Here is a 14,076-nt window from a genome sequence, read left to right on the forward strand (position 1 = left end):
GCTAGCGGTTCTCAACCTATGGGTCATGACACACAGGTTGAGAACCGCTGCTGTAGAGCAGGGGTCCTCAAACTATGGCCCGTAGGCCACATGCGGCCGACCGAGGACATTTATCCGGCCCGCCGGGTGTTTTTGCCACGGCTGCCTGTCCTGCTTCGCAGCCGACTCGTCCCGGGCCCGCAGTGCGCATGTGTGGAATGTGTGCCGCACTCTCCAACTCCCCTCCTTCTCTCTGTCTCTCGACGCCTCCTCTCAGTCTCGGGTGTGATTGGATGAGTCACGAGCTTGCCTGTGCAGAGTGTGCTGCTGCCTGAGGACCGAGGTAAGAACAAGTTAGGATTTATTTTTTTTTGAAGTTAGGAGGTCTTTTTTTTTTTTATTATTTTGCAGTTAGTAGGGCCTTTTTGTTGCGGTTAAGGGGGGCCTTTTTTATCTGAAGTTAGGAGGTCCTTTTTTTGAAGATAGGGGGCGCCTTTTTTTTGAAGTTAGGAGAGCCTTTTTTTTTAAAGTTGGTTATTTGGTTGGGGGTGGTTTCTAGGGGTGTTGCATCACAGTGATAACGCAAATAGTCAGCGCTCAGTGCTAATGCAAATTGTCAGTGCTCAGAGGTAATGCAAATAGTCAGTGCTCAGTGGTAATGATAATTATAAGTGCTCAGTGTTAATGCAAATGGTCAGCACTCAGTATTAATGCAAATTGTCAGCGGTCAGTGTTATCACAAATGGTCAGCTGTCAGTGTTAATGCAAATGGTCAGTGCTCAGTGTTATCGCATGGGGGCCCCAAACTGGTAATATGCCTAGGGCCCCATGGGAACTTAATCCAGCACTGCAGACAGCCGAGGAGTAGGAAAACCAATTTAATTGACAGTAAGTGCGTTTATATTTTGATTTCTATTCAGTTGTGTATGATGTTGTATGTTGTGTGCTATGTAAGCCCCGGTTCACACTGTTGTGATCTCTGAGCAGTGCGAGTTCAGCCATATGCTTGTATGGCTGAACTCACATTAGATTCAGAAGAAAAAAGGCATACATGCCTTCTTTTTTCCTGCAGTGGAATCTGATTGCATGGGTCTTCTCACCCATGCAATCAGATTCCTGTGCGAGTTCACAGATCGCAGTGCAGTTAGCACAGGGTAGTGTGAACTGGAAAGGTGGTGGAGGAACCGGCTCTGTAATCATGCCGGTTCCCACACCACACCAGTGTGAGCATGAGGTAAAAGCGGAGTTCCACCAATATGGGCACTGGTGAGGCTGAAATGATGTGGACTGGCAAGGCTGCATTGATGGACACTGATCAGACTGCATTGATGGGCACTGATCAGACTGCATTGATGGGCAGTGCAGTCTATATGTCTCTGTGTGGGCAAAGTTATTGCTGGTATATTATTTTTGTAGTGCTGTATATATATATTGGTATTTTACTAATAGCATTTTGGAATCCCTAGGAAACAATGATATCAAGAAAGAGAAAAATTGAGTTGGAGTGTAGGATATTCAAAGAACAGTGGACTTATGATTACTTTTTCATGCAGTACAGGAAAGAGCTGTGTGTTTGATATGCCAGAATATAGTGTCTGTGTTCAAAGAATGCAATTTGCATCGACACTATCAAACTCAACATAAAGATAAATATGATTGTTTGGTTGGAGAAGTGAGAAAAGATAAAATATTAAAACTGAAAAATACATTGACAACTCAGCAAAATACTTTGTGAAGCAGAAGCAGCTAAATATTTCATCACTGTGAGCAAGTTTTCAAGTTGCCAAGCTAATAGCGTGCACTGGCAGACCATTAATGGAAGGAGAATTTGTTAAAGAATGCCTCTTTCTGTTGCCAAAGAGATGTGTCCAGAGAAGGCCGATTTATTTAGTACAGTGAGTCTTTCAGGACCTACAATTACATGAAGGATTGAAGATATGGGAGACAATTTGCATCAGCATTTGCAAAACTTCGCAAAAAAAACTTTCCTATTTTTCCTTGGCACTCGACAAAAGTAATGATGTTCGTGATTCTGCACAACTTCTAATTTTTATTCGTGGGACGAATGACTATTTCAAAGTCACAGAAGAGCTTGCTGCACTGCAAAGCATCAAAGGAACAACTACAGGAGAGGATATCTATGAAAAGGTTTGCCAAACTGTGAATGGTTTGGAGCTGGACTGGGCTAAACTAGCCAGTGTGACAACTGATGGTGCTCCTAGCATGGTGGGGTCTAAGAAAGGAGTAATTGCTCGCATTAACCAAGAGATGGACAAACATAACCATTCTCATCCAATAGCCATACACTGCCTCATCCACCAACAAGCGCTGTGTAGTAAATCACTGAAGTGGGACTCTGTTATGAAAATTGCGGTATCTTGTGTTAACTTCATTAGAGCTAATGCACTAAACCACAGACAATTTCAGGAATTTCTGTCTGAGCTAAATGTTGCCTATGAAGATGTTCTGTACCACACAGAAGTCCGTTGGCTGAGTCAAGGGAGAGTTTTGAAACATTTCTATGACTTACTTCCACAGATGACAGCTTCTCTGCTTTCAAAAAACAAAGAAGTACCAGAGCTCAATGATGCAGAATGGAAATGGCACCTTGCCTTTCTGACAGATGTAACAGAGCTACTCAACAGTTTCAATGTGCAACTTCAAGGAAAGGGGAAGCTCATCTGTGATATGCAATCGCATGTGAAAGCATTTAAAGTAAAATTAGGCCTCCTCATCAAACAAGTGAAGGAGGAAAATTTCTGCCATCTCCCCACAACTCAAAATCTGTTAGTGGAAAAACCATTGGTTGCATTCCCAAACAAAACATGTGTGGATTCACTGGAAAAGTTGCAAAAGGAGTTCCAATTTAGATTTAAAGAGCTTCATCTCCATGAACAGGACATACAGCTTTTCTGTAACCCATTTTCTATTGACATTGAAAATGTGGATACAATTTACCAAATGGAACTGGCTGAACTGCAGAATTGTGACTCTCTGAAAGACGCATTCAAGTCATGCAGCCTTCCTAATTTCTATGCATCTCTCCCCTCTGAGACATATCCTAATCTCAGGAACCATGCACTCAAAATGGCAACCATCTTTGGCAGCACTTATGTCTGTGAACAGACTTTTTCCAGAATGAAACATCTGAAATCTCCAACCAGATCTAGACTAACTGATGCACACTTGCATCACTTGTTACGACTAGCAGTGACAAATATTGAACCGGTCATTGACCATCTCATTAGCCAAAAGCAGGCCCATAGTTCCCATTGAAATACTGGTAACTTTGTTGATTTAACTTTACTTGTTCTTCATTTAAAATACTGTATTTGTTCCCGTTTTGTTTTTTTACTTCAAAATAAGATATGTGCAGTGTGCATAGGAATTTGTTCATAGTTTGTTTGTTTTTTAAACTATAGTCCAGCCCTCCAACGGTCTGAGGGACAGTGAACTGGCCCCCTGTTTAAAAAGTTTGAGGACCCCTGCTGTAGAGCCTAAGACCATCAGAAAACACAGATATTTACATTACAATTCATTAACAGTAGCAAAATTACAGTTATGAAGTAGCAACGAAAATAATTTTATGGTTGGGGGGTCACCACAACATGAAGAACCGTATTAAAGAGTAGAGGCATTAGAAAGGTTGAGAACCACTGAAATACAGTAAAGTTGCAGAATACAAAATCAATGTACAAAAATCCAATGCATTTCTGCCGGAAACTGATCATTATCTCACTAATTAGAAATATATGGACAGGGAACTGGGAATGCTGGTCAACAACCTTCATAGCTCTGAAAGGTCAGAGCTAGTTCGCTCACTGTTTAGTTGAAACATTGTTAGCTGAAGCAGCCTCCACCTGTTTGTCTTATGTAAATTTCTGTTATTGGAATTTCCTGCCTAAAGGTTATGGGTGTATCCCATAGTCTTAATAAAAGGGATAGCAAGGCCAGAGCAGTGAGTAGTCCTCCCACTAGAAGTGGGCTCCCGCCTGGTCCACAATATTCCCAAATTAATACTTTTCTAGTCTTTTTTTCATTTGTGTGCAGCCTTCTCCAGAACCCAAACCCTGAACCGGAACCCTGAACCACGCGGGATGTGAAAGGGGTTCCCACATCTGGCGCCCAAACAGGGACATCTGGAGGATATGATATTTTTTGCCTAGAGCGAAGGAGGAAAAAATACACCAAAAAAAGGTGTGGAAAATTCACCGAAAAAAGGTGAGGGAAATTCACTGCACGCAAAGCCCATGGCCAGCTACAGAAACTGGATCTGTAAGTAGGATGGGAACATCTTTTTCAGCCAGGCTAATGGGGAAGAATTAGGTTATAAAATAATGTGGTTTCTTGTTCAAATTAAAATCTTAATTGGTATTTGGAATTTAAAATCTGTAATAAGTGAAGCTCCACTGCTGAAACTGCCGCTGGTGCAGAGAAATTCAAAGGTGGCAGGAGAGGGCAGGGCTATCCACTCTCCCACAATGAGATAACTTAAGGTTTCGTTTAAAAATTATAAAGGAACTCACAGGGAAATGCAAATCTTGGCCAAATTGGGTGTTAGTTATTACTTCGGAAAGGGAAAAAGAAAGAAAAAAGTTAAGTTGTGTCTTTATCTATTAGGCATGAAAAGAAATTTGGCCAGATCTGTTACTGACTCTTTTCCCCCCAAGTAAGCAGGATGTGGGGGAAGGGAGACACGTGGCAATCCAATATGGAAGCCCACTCTCCCAGTATGCTAATTTAAAGTTTCCTTTCTCGCCATGAAAAAGTCTTAAAATTTTAGAAATGTGTCTGGAATTTCTGTGCTCATGGGGAGAGAACCTAGCTGTAAGACAGAATGCGAGCATGGTCCGATTTCGGACATTTAGATTGTCTTCAGCTGGAATCTCTCTGCAAAAGCTATAGAACATGAGAAACCCAGAATTGGTTCTTTTTCCTAAGAAAAACGGTGAAAAAGTCTTCTCAAAAGAAATTCAAGCTAATTCCAGCAACAGGATTCACATTTCCATAATAAAGAGTAGTTTTTAAAATGCTAATGAACCTTGTTAAAAAGTTAACTTTTAAGGCCTTCAAGAAAATAAGTAGTCTCTGTTATAGAATTTATCCAAAGTAAATGCTTTAAAATAATTACAATTGACTCTAGAATCTCAAAGAAATTGTTGAAATATACATAAATAATGTATTAATTATAAAAAATCTAAATAGCCCAGGTGAGGGCTGGCTACACCCTTTGTTAATGGAGGAAGAGGGTAGACGCCCTTCCCCCAGCAGGACAGGTAGACCAGTTCCTGCCAGTAGTCGTTCTTTAAGGACAATTTTTGCATTTGAATACTTGTAGGCTTGTTACTCAATTTCCCCAGGCAAAGGAAAATCATGGCCCTTTTAAAAAGTCAAGTGGCTGGGCTGGGCCTGTTAATCAAAAGATAAAAACTTGTATAATAATCTGTTTGCTTCTTCATGAAAAACCTAGAGGACAGAATTGAAGCTATTAATTGATTAAGAATATAACAGTGTTATTAATCTAGGAACTGCTAAATGTTTGACTTGCCAGTTTTAAAAGTTCAAAGTGCAAATTAAATTGGGAGAAATTATATACTTGTGGTAATTAAATGTCTAAAGTATAAAAAATTGTTGAAAAAAATGTTGTGTTTTCTCCAATAATTAGGAAGTCAAAATAAGTTGCTTATTATTGGTCTAATTAAAAAAGAGGATTAATTCTGATTCCAACCAAAATTTTTCTATGCAAAAACTAGTTTAAAATCTAATTGATATCTTAAAATAATTATAAAAAGTATTATAATATTTAAATCATATATACCGTGTTTCCCCAAAAATAAGACAGTGTCTTATATTAATTTTTGCCCCCAAAGACACGCTAGGTCTTATTTTCAGGGGATGTCTTATTTTTCCATGAAGAAGAATACGGTACACATTTATTGTTAAATGAAAATAAAGGACATTTATTACCTGTATACGGTACGGTAGTACGGTAGTTGCCAACACAAACCAGACAAACTGTGAATCCTACAGTATCAAGAATTTACTCATTTATTCAATGACAATCATGTCATCATCTTCTGGAACATCATCATAACAATCCAATTCCTGAATTTCCTGGTGAATTTCTTGTGACTCCATTTCTTTCAGAATCAGTGGACCAAATCTCTCATGTTTAGCAATAGCACTGTCTTTAAATGAGTACTTCTTGTCAAGGTAGCCTGCTCACAGTGCATTTGCAATGCAACTGTCAGTGATTTTCTCCCATGAATTCTTCACCCAAGTCACAACTTCTTGCAGTTTAGGTTTCACAAAGTTTCCACGCTGATTTCTCTCCATTCTATTTTCAATGTAGTCATTAATTTCCATGCACAAATTGTCTTTGAATGGCTTGTTTATCGCAATATCAAGAGTCTGGAGACAGGCCGTCATTCCTGCGGGAATCATTATCTGATCTATTTTTCTTTTGTGAAGAAATGTCTTCATGTCTTTAGCGCGGTGAGTGCTGGCTGCATCCCAGACTAGCAGACCTCTTTGGCTCCCTCGCATAACAAGCGGCAGCATGAAATCGACCCACTTCCTTATAACTGCTTGTGTGGCCCAGGCTTTTTCAGTTTCAAGAATAAAAACGTCCAAAACACGTTCAATCTTTTCCTTCTTGCCCTGAGAAATGATTAAAGGTGGGATTTTAGTGCCATCCAGACGAATTGCCAAAATACAGGAAACACGTGCACTTTCGTAAGCAGTGGAGGGAATGTACGCTAAGGAGGCACCCCGCTGTTCAATTGTTGTTTGAGATGATTGGCCCATAAACACTGCAGTTTCATCCATAGCAATCATGTTGGAAAGATTGTATTTAGAGAAGTCAGCATCATCAATAAAGGACTTGAATGCAAGTGCTCGCTTAATAACTTGAGTATCTTCCAACCTAAACAATGTTGTAGATCTTCTTAAAGACAGTTCACTTCGCTGAAGGAAATTATCCAGCCAGTGTTGTGATGCTTTGAAGTCTTCGGGGGCTTTGTCAAACTGTGGTGCCATTGCAAGGGCAAATTCTTGAATCTGAGCCCTATTCACAACCAAAGCCTTTGCTCTCCTGTCAACAACCCATTCACAGATCAGGTCTTCCAGCTCGGAAAATAATGGTTGCCGACCTGATCCACACTTGCGCTTTTTAGCATTTCCCTTGTCCACTTGTTCAATGAGGTTACCATACTCTGCTCGCCATTTTCGGACCAATCGGATACTCAACATCTTCTCTTTGCAGGAAGCAGTAAGATTTTGGCCCCAAGAGTCTCCCACGATTCCTTTCTTGTACTCCACGGAGTAGCTTTTTCTTTTTGCGCTCATTTCTAGGGGTGAAAAAAAAGGAATTGGGGTATCAAGGTGGGGGGAGGGGGATCACTCAAAATGACACGGGGGGATCAGAGGGTGGAATCAAAATGGCACAGGAGAATCAGAGGGGGGATTACCATTTTAGTAACCCCTTTTGATCCTCCTGTGTCATTTTGATTGCCCCCTCTGATCCTCCTGTGTCATTTTAAGTGATCCCCCTCCCCCCACCCCTGTGCCACTGAGCACCTTCACCAGACATCCCCCTACCCCTTTATCAGACATTTACCCCCTGGGGCCTGCCTGGGGACTGTCACTGGGCTTGCTGGGGCCTGGATCTGGGCTGGAGCAGGGTCTGCTACTGACTGAGAACCTTCAGTCATCATGAAGGCGGCCGCGAGCATCAGGTAGTGTCACCAGAGACAGACCAGCACTCACCACCTTCGCCGCGTCCCGTCTTCTCTAATCCTCCTGTTTCTACACGCATCTGCGAAAGTCTCCTAGTCTCTCCCGCCCGGCGCTCACCGCTCACTCCGACCTCCGCTCCGCCTCCACACAGCAGTGACGTCAAGACTCCGCGTAACGTCGCTGGTTGCTAGACGCCAGTCGGGGCGGCCCTAGCGACCAGTTTACGGTAAATTAATTTTCATTCTGAGACAGAGCCTGGGGGCCTTATTTTCGGGGGATGCCTTATATTCCACTCAGTAGGAAACCTGTAAGTAGGTCTTATTTTCGGAGGATGTCTTATTTTCGGGAAAACTCGGTATATGATGAAGAGAACCAAGTCCGCAATTTGGAATATAAAGAAGCAGAAAACATCCAATCAGAACAGAAAATCCACCCAAAATGAGAATAGTGTAAGGAGCCTCTGGGAAAAGCTTCAAGCAAAGCAACATTCGAATCATGGGGTGCCATAAGGTGAAGAGAGAGAGCAATGAACTTGAAAAAAAAGTCGTTGGAAAACTTCCCTAACCTGGTAAAGGAAGTAGACATACATGTCTAGGAAGTTCAGACAATCCCAAACAAAATGAACTCAAAGAGGCCGACACCAAAATACATCATAATTAAAATGCTAAAGGTTAAAGTCAAAGAAAGAATCTTAAAAGCACTAAGAGAAAATCAGTCAGTTACCTGCAAGGAAGACCCTGTAAATCTGTCAGCTGATTTTTCAATATAAAATACGCAGGCCAGAAGAGATTGGAAAATAACATTCACAGTGATAAAAAGTAAGGACCTACAACCAAGATTACTCTACCCAGCAAAGCTAACATTTAAAGTTGAAAGACAGATAAAAAGCTTCTCAGAAAAGAAAAGCTAAACGAATTCATCACCATCAAACCAGTATTACAAGAAATGTTAAAGGGTCTTATTTAATAAGAAGAAAAAAATAAAATAAAAATATGAATAAGAAAATGGCAATAAATACATATCTATATGATCTCACTAATATGTGAAATAAACAATTAAGTTAAATTTAAGTAGCTTAAATGCCCCAATCAAAAGATATATAGTGACTGACCCTTACATATGCTGTCTACAAGAGGCTCATTTCAGTTCAAAAGAAGCATACACTCTGAAAGTAAAGGGGTGTAAAAAGATATTTCATGAAAATGGAAATAATACAAAATACAACAAAACAAAAAGCTGGGGTAGCAATACTCATAGGAGTCCAAATAGAAGTGTTTTTTGTTTGTTTGTTTTAGTCTATAACAAAAAACAAGGAAGGATGGAGCAACTCCACTTCTTGGATTTATCCAAAAAACCCCAAACACTAAATAGAAAAGATATATACATCCATATATTTATTGCAGCATTACTTACAATAGCCAAGATATGGAAGCAAGCTAAATATCCATCAACAGATGAATGAATAAAGAACTGCTGCATACAATAGAATAGGATTCTGCCATTAATAGGATGTTGCCAATCGCGACAATATGGATGGACCTAGAGAGGGTATTATGCTAAGTGAAGTAAGTCAGACAGAGAAAGACAAATGATTTTATTTATATGTGGAACCTAAAAAACAAAATAAACAAGCAGAAGAGAAACAGACTCATACATACAGAGAATATTTTGATGGTTGCCAGATGGGACAGTGGGTGTGGGCTGAGTGAAAAAGGTAAAGGGATTAAAAAGTACGAATTGGTAGTTATAGAATAGTCATTGGGGATGTAAAGTACAGAATAGGGAATATACTGGGAATATAGACAATAATATTGTCATAACTACCATGTTTCCCGGAAAATAGAACATCCTCCGAAAATAAGACCTACTTACAGGTTTCCTTCTGAGTGAAATATAAGGCATCCCCCGAAAATAAGGCCCCCAGGCTCTGTCTCAGAATGAAAATTAATTTACCGTAAACTGGTCGCTAGGGCCGCCCCGACTGGCGTCTAGCAACCAGCGACATTATGGGGAGTCCTGACGTCACTGCTGTGTGGAGGCAGAGGGAGGTCGGAGTGAGCGGTGAGTGCCGGGTGGGAGAGAGGAGGAGACTTTCGCAGATGCGTGTAGAAACAGGAGGATTAGAGCGGATGGGACGCGGCGAAGGTGGTAAGTGCTGGACTGTCTCTGGTGACACTACCTGATGCTCGTGGCCGCCTTCATGATGACTGAAGGTTCTCAGTCAGTGGCAGACCCTGCTCCAGCCCAGATCCAGGCCCCAGCAAGCCCAGTGACAGTCCCCAGGCAGGCCCCAGGGGGTAAATGTCTGATAAAGGGGTAGGGGGGATGTCTGGTGAAGGTGTTCAGTGGCACAAGGGTGGGGGGAGGGGGATCACTTAAAATGACACAGGAGGATTAGAGGGGGCAATCAAAATGACACAGGAGGATCAAAAGGGGTTACTAAAATGGTAATCCCCCCTCTGATTCTCCTGTGCCATTTTGATTCCACCCTCTGATCCCCCCGTGTCATTTTGAGTGATCCCCCTCCCCCCACCTTGATACCCCAATTCCTTTTTTTTCACCCCTAGAAATGAGCGCAAAAAGAAAAAGCTACTCCGTGGAGTACAAGAAAGGAATCGTGGGAGACTCTTGGGGCCAAAATCTTACTGCTTCCTGCAAAGAGAAGATGTTGAGTATCCGATTGGTCCGAAAATGGCGAGCAGAGTATGGTAACCTCATTGAACAAGTGGACAAGGGAAATGCTAAAAAGCGCAAGTGTGGATCAGGTCGGCAACCATTATTTTCCGAGCTGGAAGACCTGATCTGTGAATGGGTTGTTGACAGGAGAGCAAAGGCTTTGGTTGTGAATAGGGCTCAGATTCAAGAATTTGCCCTTGCAATGGCACCACAGTTTGACAAAGCCCCCGAAGACTTCAAAGCATCACAACACTGGCTGGATAATTTCCTTCAGCGAAGTGAACTGTCTTTAAGAAGATCTACAACATTGTTTAGGTTGGAAGATACTCAAGTTATTAAGCGAGCACTTGCATTCAAGTCCTTTATTGATGATGCTGACTTCTCTAAATACAATCTTTCCAACATGATTGCTATGGATGAAACTGCAGTGTTTATGGGCCAATCATCTCAAACAACAATTGAACAGCGGGGTGCCTCCTTAGCGTACATTCCCTCCACTGCTTACGAAAGTGCACGTGTTTCCTGTATTTTGGCAATTCGTCTGGATGGCACTAAAATCCCACCTTTAATCATTTCTCAGGGCAAGAAGGAAAAGATTGAACGTGTTTTGGACGTTTTTATTCTTGAAACTGAAAAAGCCTGGGCCACACAAGCAGTTATAAGGAAGTGGGTCGATTTCATGCTGCCGCTTGTTATGCGAGGGAGCCAAAGAGGTCTGCTAGTCTGGGATGCAGCCAGCACTCACCGCGCTAAAGACATGAAGACATTTCTTCACAAAAGAAAAATAGATCAGATAATGATTCCCGCAGGAATGACGGCCTGTCTCCAGACTCTTGATATTGCGATAAACAAGCCATTCAAAGACAATTTGTGCATGGAAATTAATGACTACATTGAAAATAGAATGGAGAGAAATCAGCGTGGAAACTTTGTGAAACCTAAACTGCAAGAAGTTGTGACTTGGGTGAAGAATTCATGGGAGAAAATCACTGACAGTTGCATTGCAAATGCACTGTGAGCAGGCTACCTTGACAAGAAGTACTCATTTAAAGACAGTGCTATTGCTAAACATGAGAGATTTGGTCCACTGATTCTGAAAGAAATGGAGTCACAAGAAATTCACCAGGAAATTCAGGAATTGGATTGTTATGATGATGTTCCAGAAGATGATGACATGATTGTCATTGAATAAATGAGTAAATTCTTGATACTGTAGGATTCACAGTTTGTCTGGTTTGTGTTGGCAACTACCGTACTACCGTACCGTATACAGGTAATAAATGTCCTTTATTTTCATTTAACAATAAATGTGTACCGTATTCTTCTTCATGGAAAAATAAGACATCCCCTGAAAATAAGACCTAGCGTGTCTTTGGGGGCAAAAATTAATATAAGACACTGTCTTATTTTTCGGGAAAACACGGTATCTATATATGGTCAGATGGATACTAGATTTATCAAGGTGATCAGTTCATAAGTTATATAAATGTTTAATCATGGAATTGTATACCTGAAACTAATATACTAGTAATATTGTAAGCCAACTGTAATTTTAAAAAAAGAAAAAAAAGTCTAAAACAAAAGAAAAACAAACAAAAACTCATTGACACAGACAACAGTACGGTGGTTACCAGAGAGAAGAGGGTAAGAGAGTAGTAAAGGGTATATGGGTTCAAATATATGGTGAAGAAATAATATTTGACTTTGGTGGTAGGCACTTAAAACCTATGTATTTTTATTAAACAATGTCATGCAATGAATTTTTAAAATAGATTTTTTAATATAAAAAGATCATAAATACAAAAAAGTATTTAATGAAATTTAATACCATTTTAATTTAATACCAATTAATGATAAACATTCTTAGCAGGCTAGGAATAAAAGGATATTGCCATCATTTGGAATTTACAAAAATAAAAACTACACCAAATATCATACTTACTCATGAACCTTTGAAAGTATACTTCTAAGACAAAATGAGACAAAGATAACTGATACCATATGTACTCAATATTATACTGAGTGTGTAGCAACTGAAATAAGGTAAAAAGAGAAAAAAATGGAGGCATGAAGATTCAAAATAAAGAAAATTGTCTATGTGCAGATATCATATTTGTAAATATAATTCAATTCATTTTAAAATCAAAATCTCAACAGTTTTAGTTGTGGAAATTGATTCTTTTTTAAATATATAAGAAAATATAAGTAGCAACAGTAGTCAATGTTAGAGAATAAAGATAGAGGATCCATTCACATTATCAGATAACAAGATTTATTATAACAAAAGTGTGGTGATTAAGATAGAGTGGGAATGCATCCAACATAGGAACACACCTAAATATATAAAACAAATCTTCATGGACCTAAAAGGAGAGATCAACAGTAATACGGTCATGGTATGGGATTTTTAAACATCATTGACATTAATGGATAGATCTTCCAGACAGAAAATCAACAATGAAAGAGTGGCCATAAATGACAAACTAGATCTGATAGATTTCATTGATATCTTCAGAACATTTTACTCCAAAGCAGCAGACTATACATTCTTTTCAAGTGCACATGGAACATTATCTAAAACGGATTCCAGGGAGGAAACCAAGATGGCAGCATAGGTAAGCACCTAAACTGCTGCCTCGCACAACAATTTCAAAACTACAACTAAAAGACAGAATGGACACCATCCAGAACCACAGGAAAGCTGGCTGAGTGAAAATTCTACAACTAGAAGGAAAGAGAAAAGCTCACAGAGAATTGGAGGTACGGCAAAGGGTCTTTGTGCATGCAGAGAGGAAGGGCGGCTGAGAGCCTGGCTGACTTCCTCTGGCGGAAGGGGGAAGGAAGGCCCCGACCGCACTGAACCCCAGTTCTGACTGCACTGAACCCCAGTTCCGGACGAGCCCCTGGGGACCCACGCTCTTGTGGGGGGAGTCTGCACTCTCGGGCGAAGACTCAGGAGCCAGCAAAGGCAGAGGTCTGAAGGCGCGCATGTGCGCGCAAGGGCAAGGCTGACGGGAAGCCAAGACTGAGACTCCACCCCATCCAAGCTGAGCACAGAGGCTATTGTAATTTGGCAAGTCTAATCCTATAAGGCTGTCTCCAGCACCGAACTTCTCCCAGCATAGACACAGCTGATCCTTACAGCCAACTGGCCTGGAGGTCAATTCTTCCCAGTGATACCAACAACAATCAAGACTTAATTACAACAAGGCTGTACACACAGTCCACAAAGGGGTGCACCAAGAGTGTCCACCTCAGGTTAACTGGGGAGGCAGACCCACTGGGCCATATAGGAAACCTAGCACACAAATATACCGTACCAACTCAGGGAAGCAGTGAACATGTGGCGTCAAAGAATCAGATCACAAACGAAAGAAATGGAGGAAAACAAACGACTGGATATAGAATTCAAAACCACGGTTATAAGGCTTTTTAAGAATATCCTAGAAAAGGCCGATAAATATAACGAGACCCTCGAAGATATGAAAAAGGACCAACTAGAAATTAAACATACACTGACTGAAATAAAAAATATTATACAGAGACCCAAAAAGAGACTAGAGGAACACAAAAATCAAGTCAAAGAATTGAAATACAAAGAAGCAAAAAACACTCAACTGAAAAAGCAAAAAGCAAAAAAAAAAATCCAAAAAGTTGAAGATGGTGTAAGAAGACTCTGGGACA

General features: G+C 40.6%; 1 protein-coding gene across 6 annotated transcripts in view; it reads right to left on the reverse strand.

The window, feature by feature from the left end:
- ZNF569 (zinc finger protein 569) overlaps window positions 1-14,076 on the reverse strand; it is a 159,669-nt gene that overhangs the window by 73,712 nt on the left and 71,881 nt on the right. The window contains exon 1 of one of the 6 annotated variants that reach the window (XM_080644805.1): window positions 7,747-7,804. The exons of the other annotated variants lie outside the window; for them this stretch is intronic. The gene's annotated coding sequence lies outside the window, so the exon portion shown is untranslated. Of the gene's footprint in view, window positions 1-7,746; window positions 7,805-14,076 lie in introns of those variants that run through there. 6 annotated transcript variants of the gene reach the window in all.

This window comes from Plecotus auritus (genome assembly GCF_963455305.1).
Source record: "Plecotus auritus genome assembly, chromosome: 10".
Classification (NCBI taxonomy): Eukaryota; Metazoa; Chordata; class Mammalia; order Chiroptera; family Vespertilionidae; genus Plecotus; species Plecotus auritus.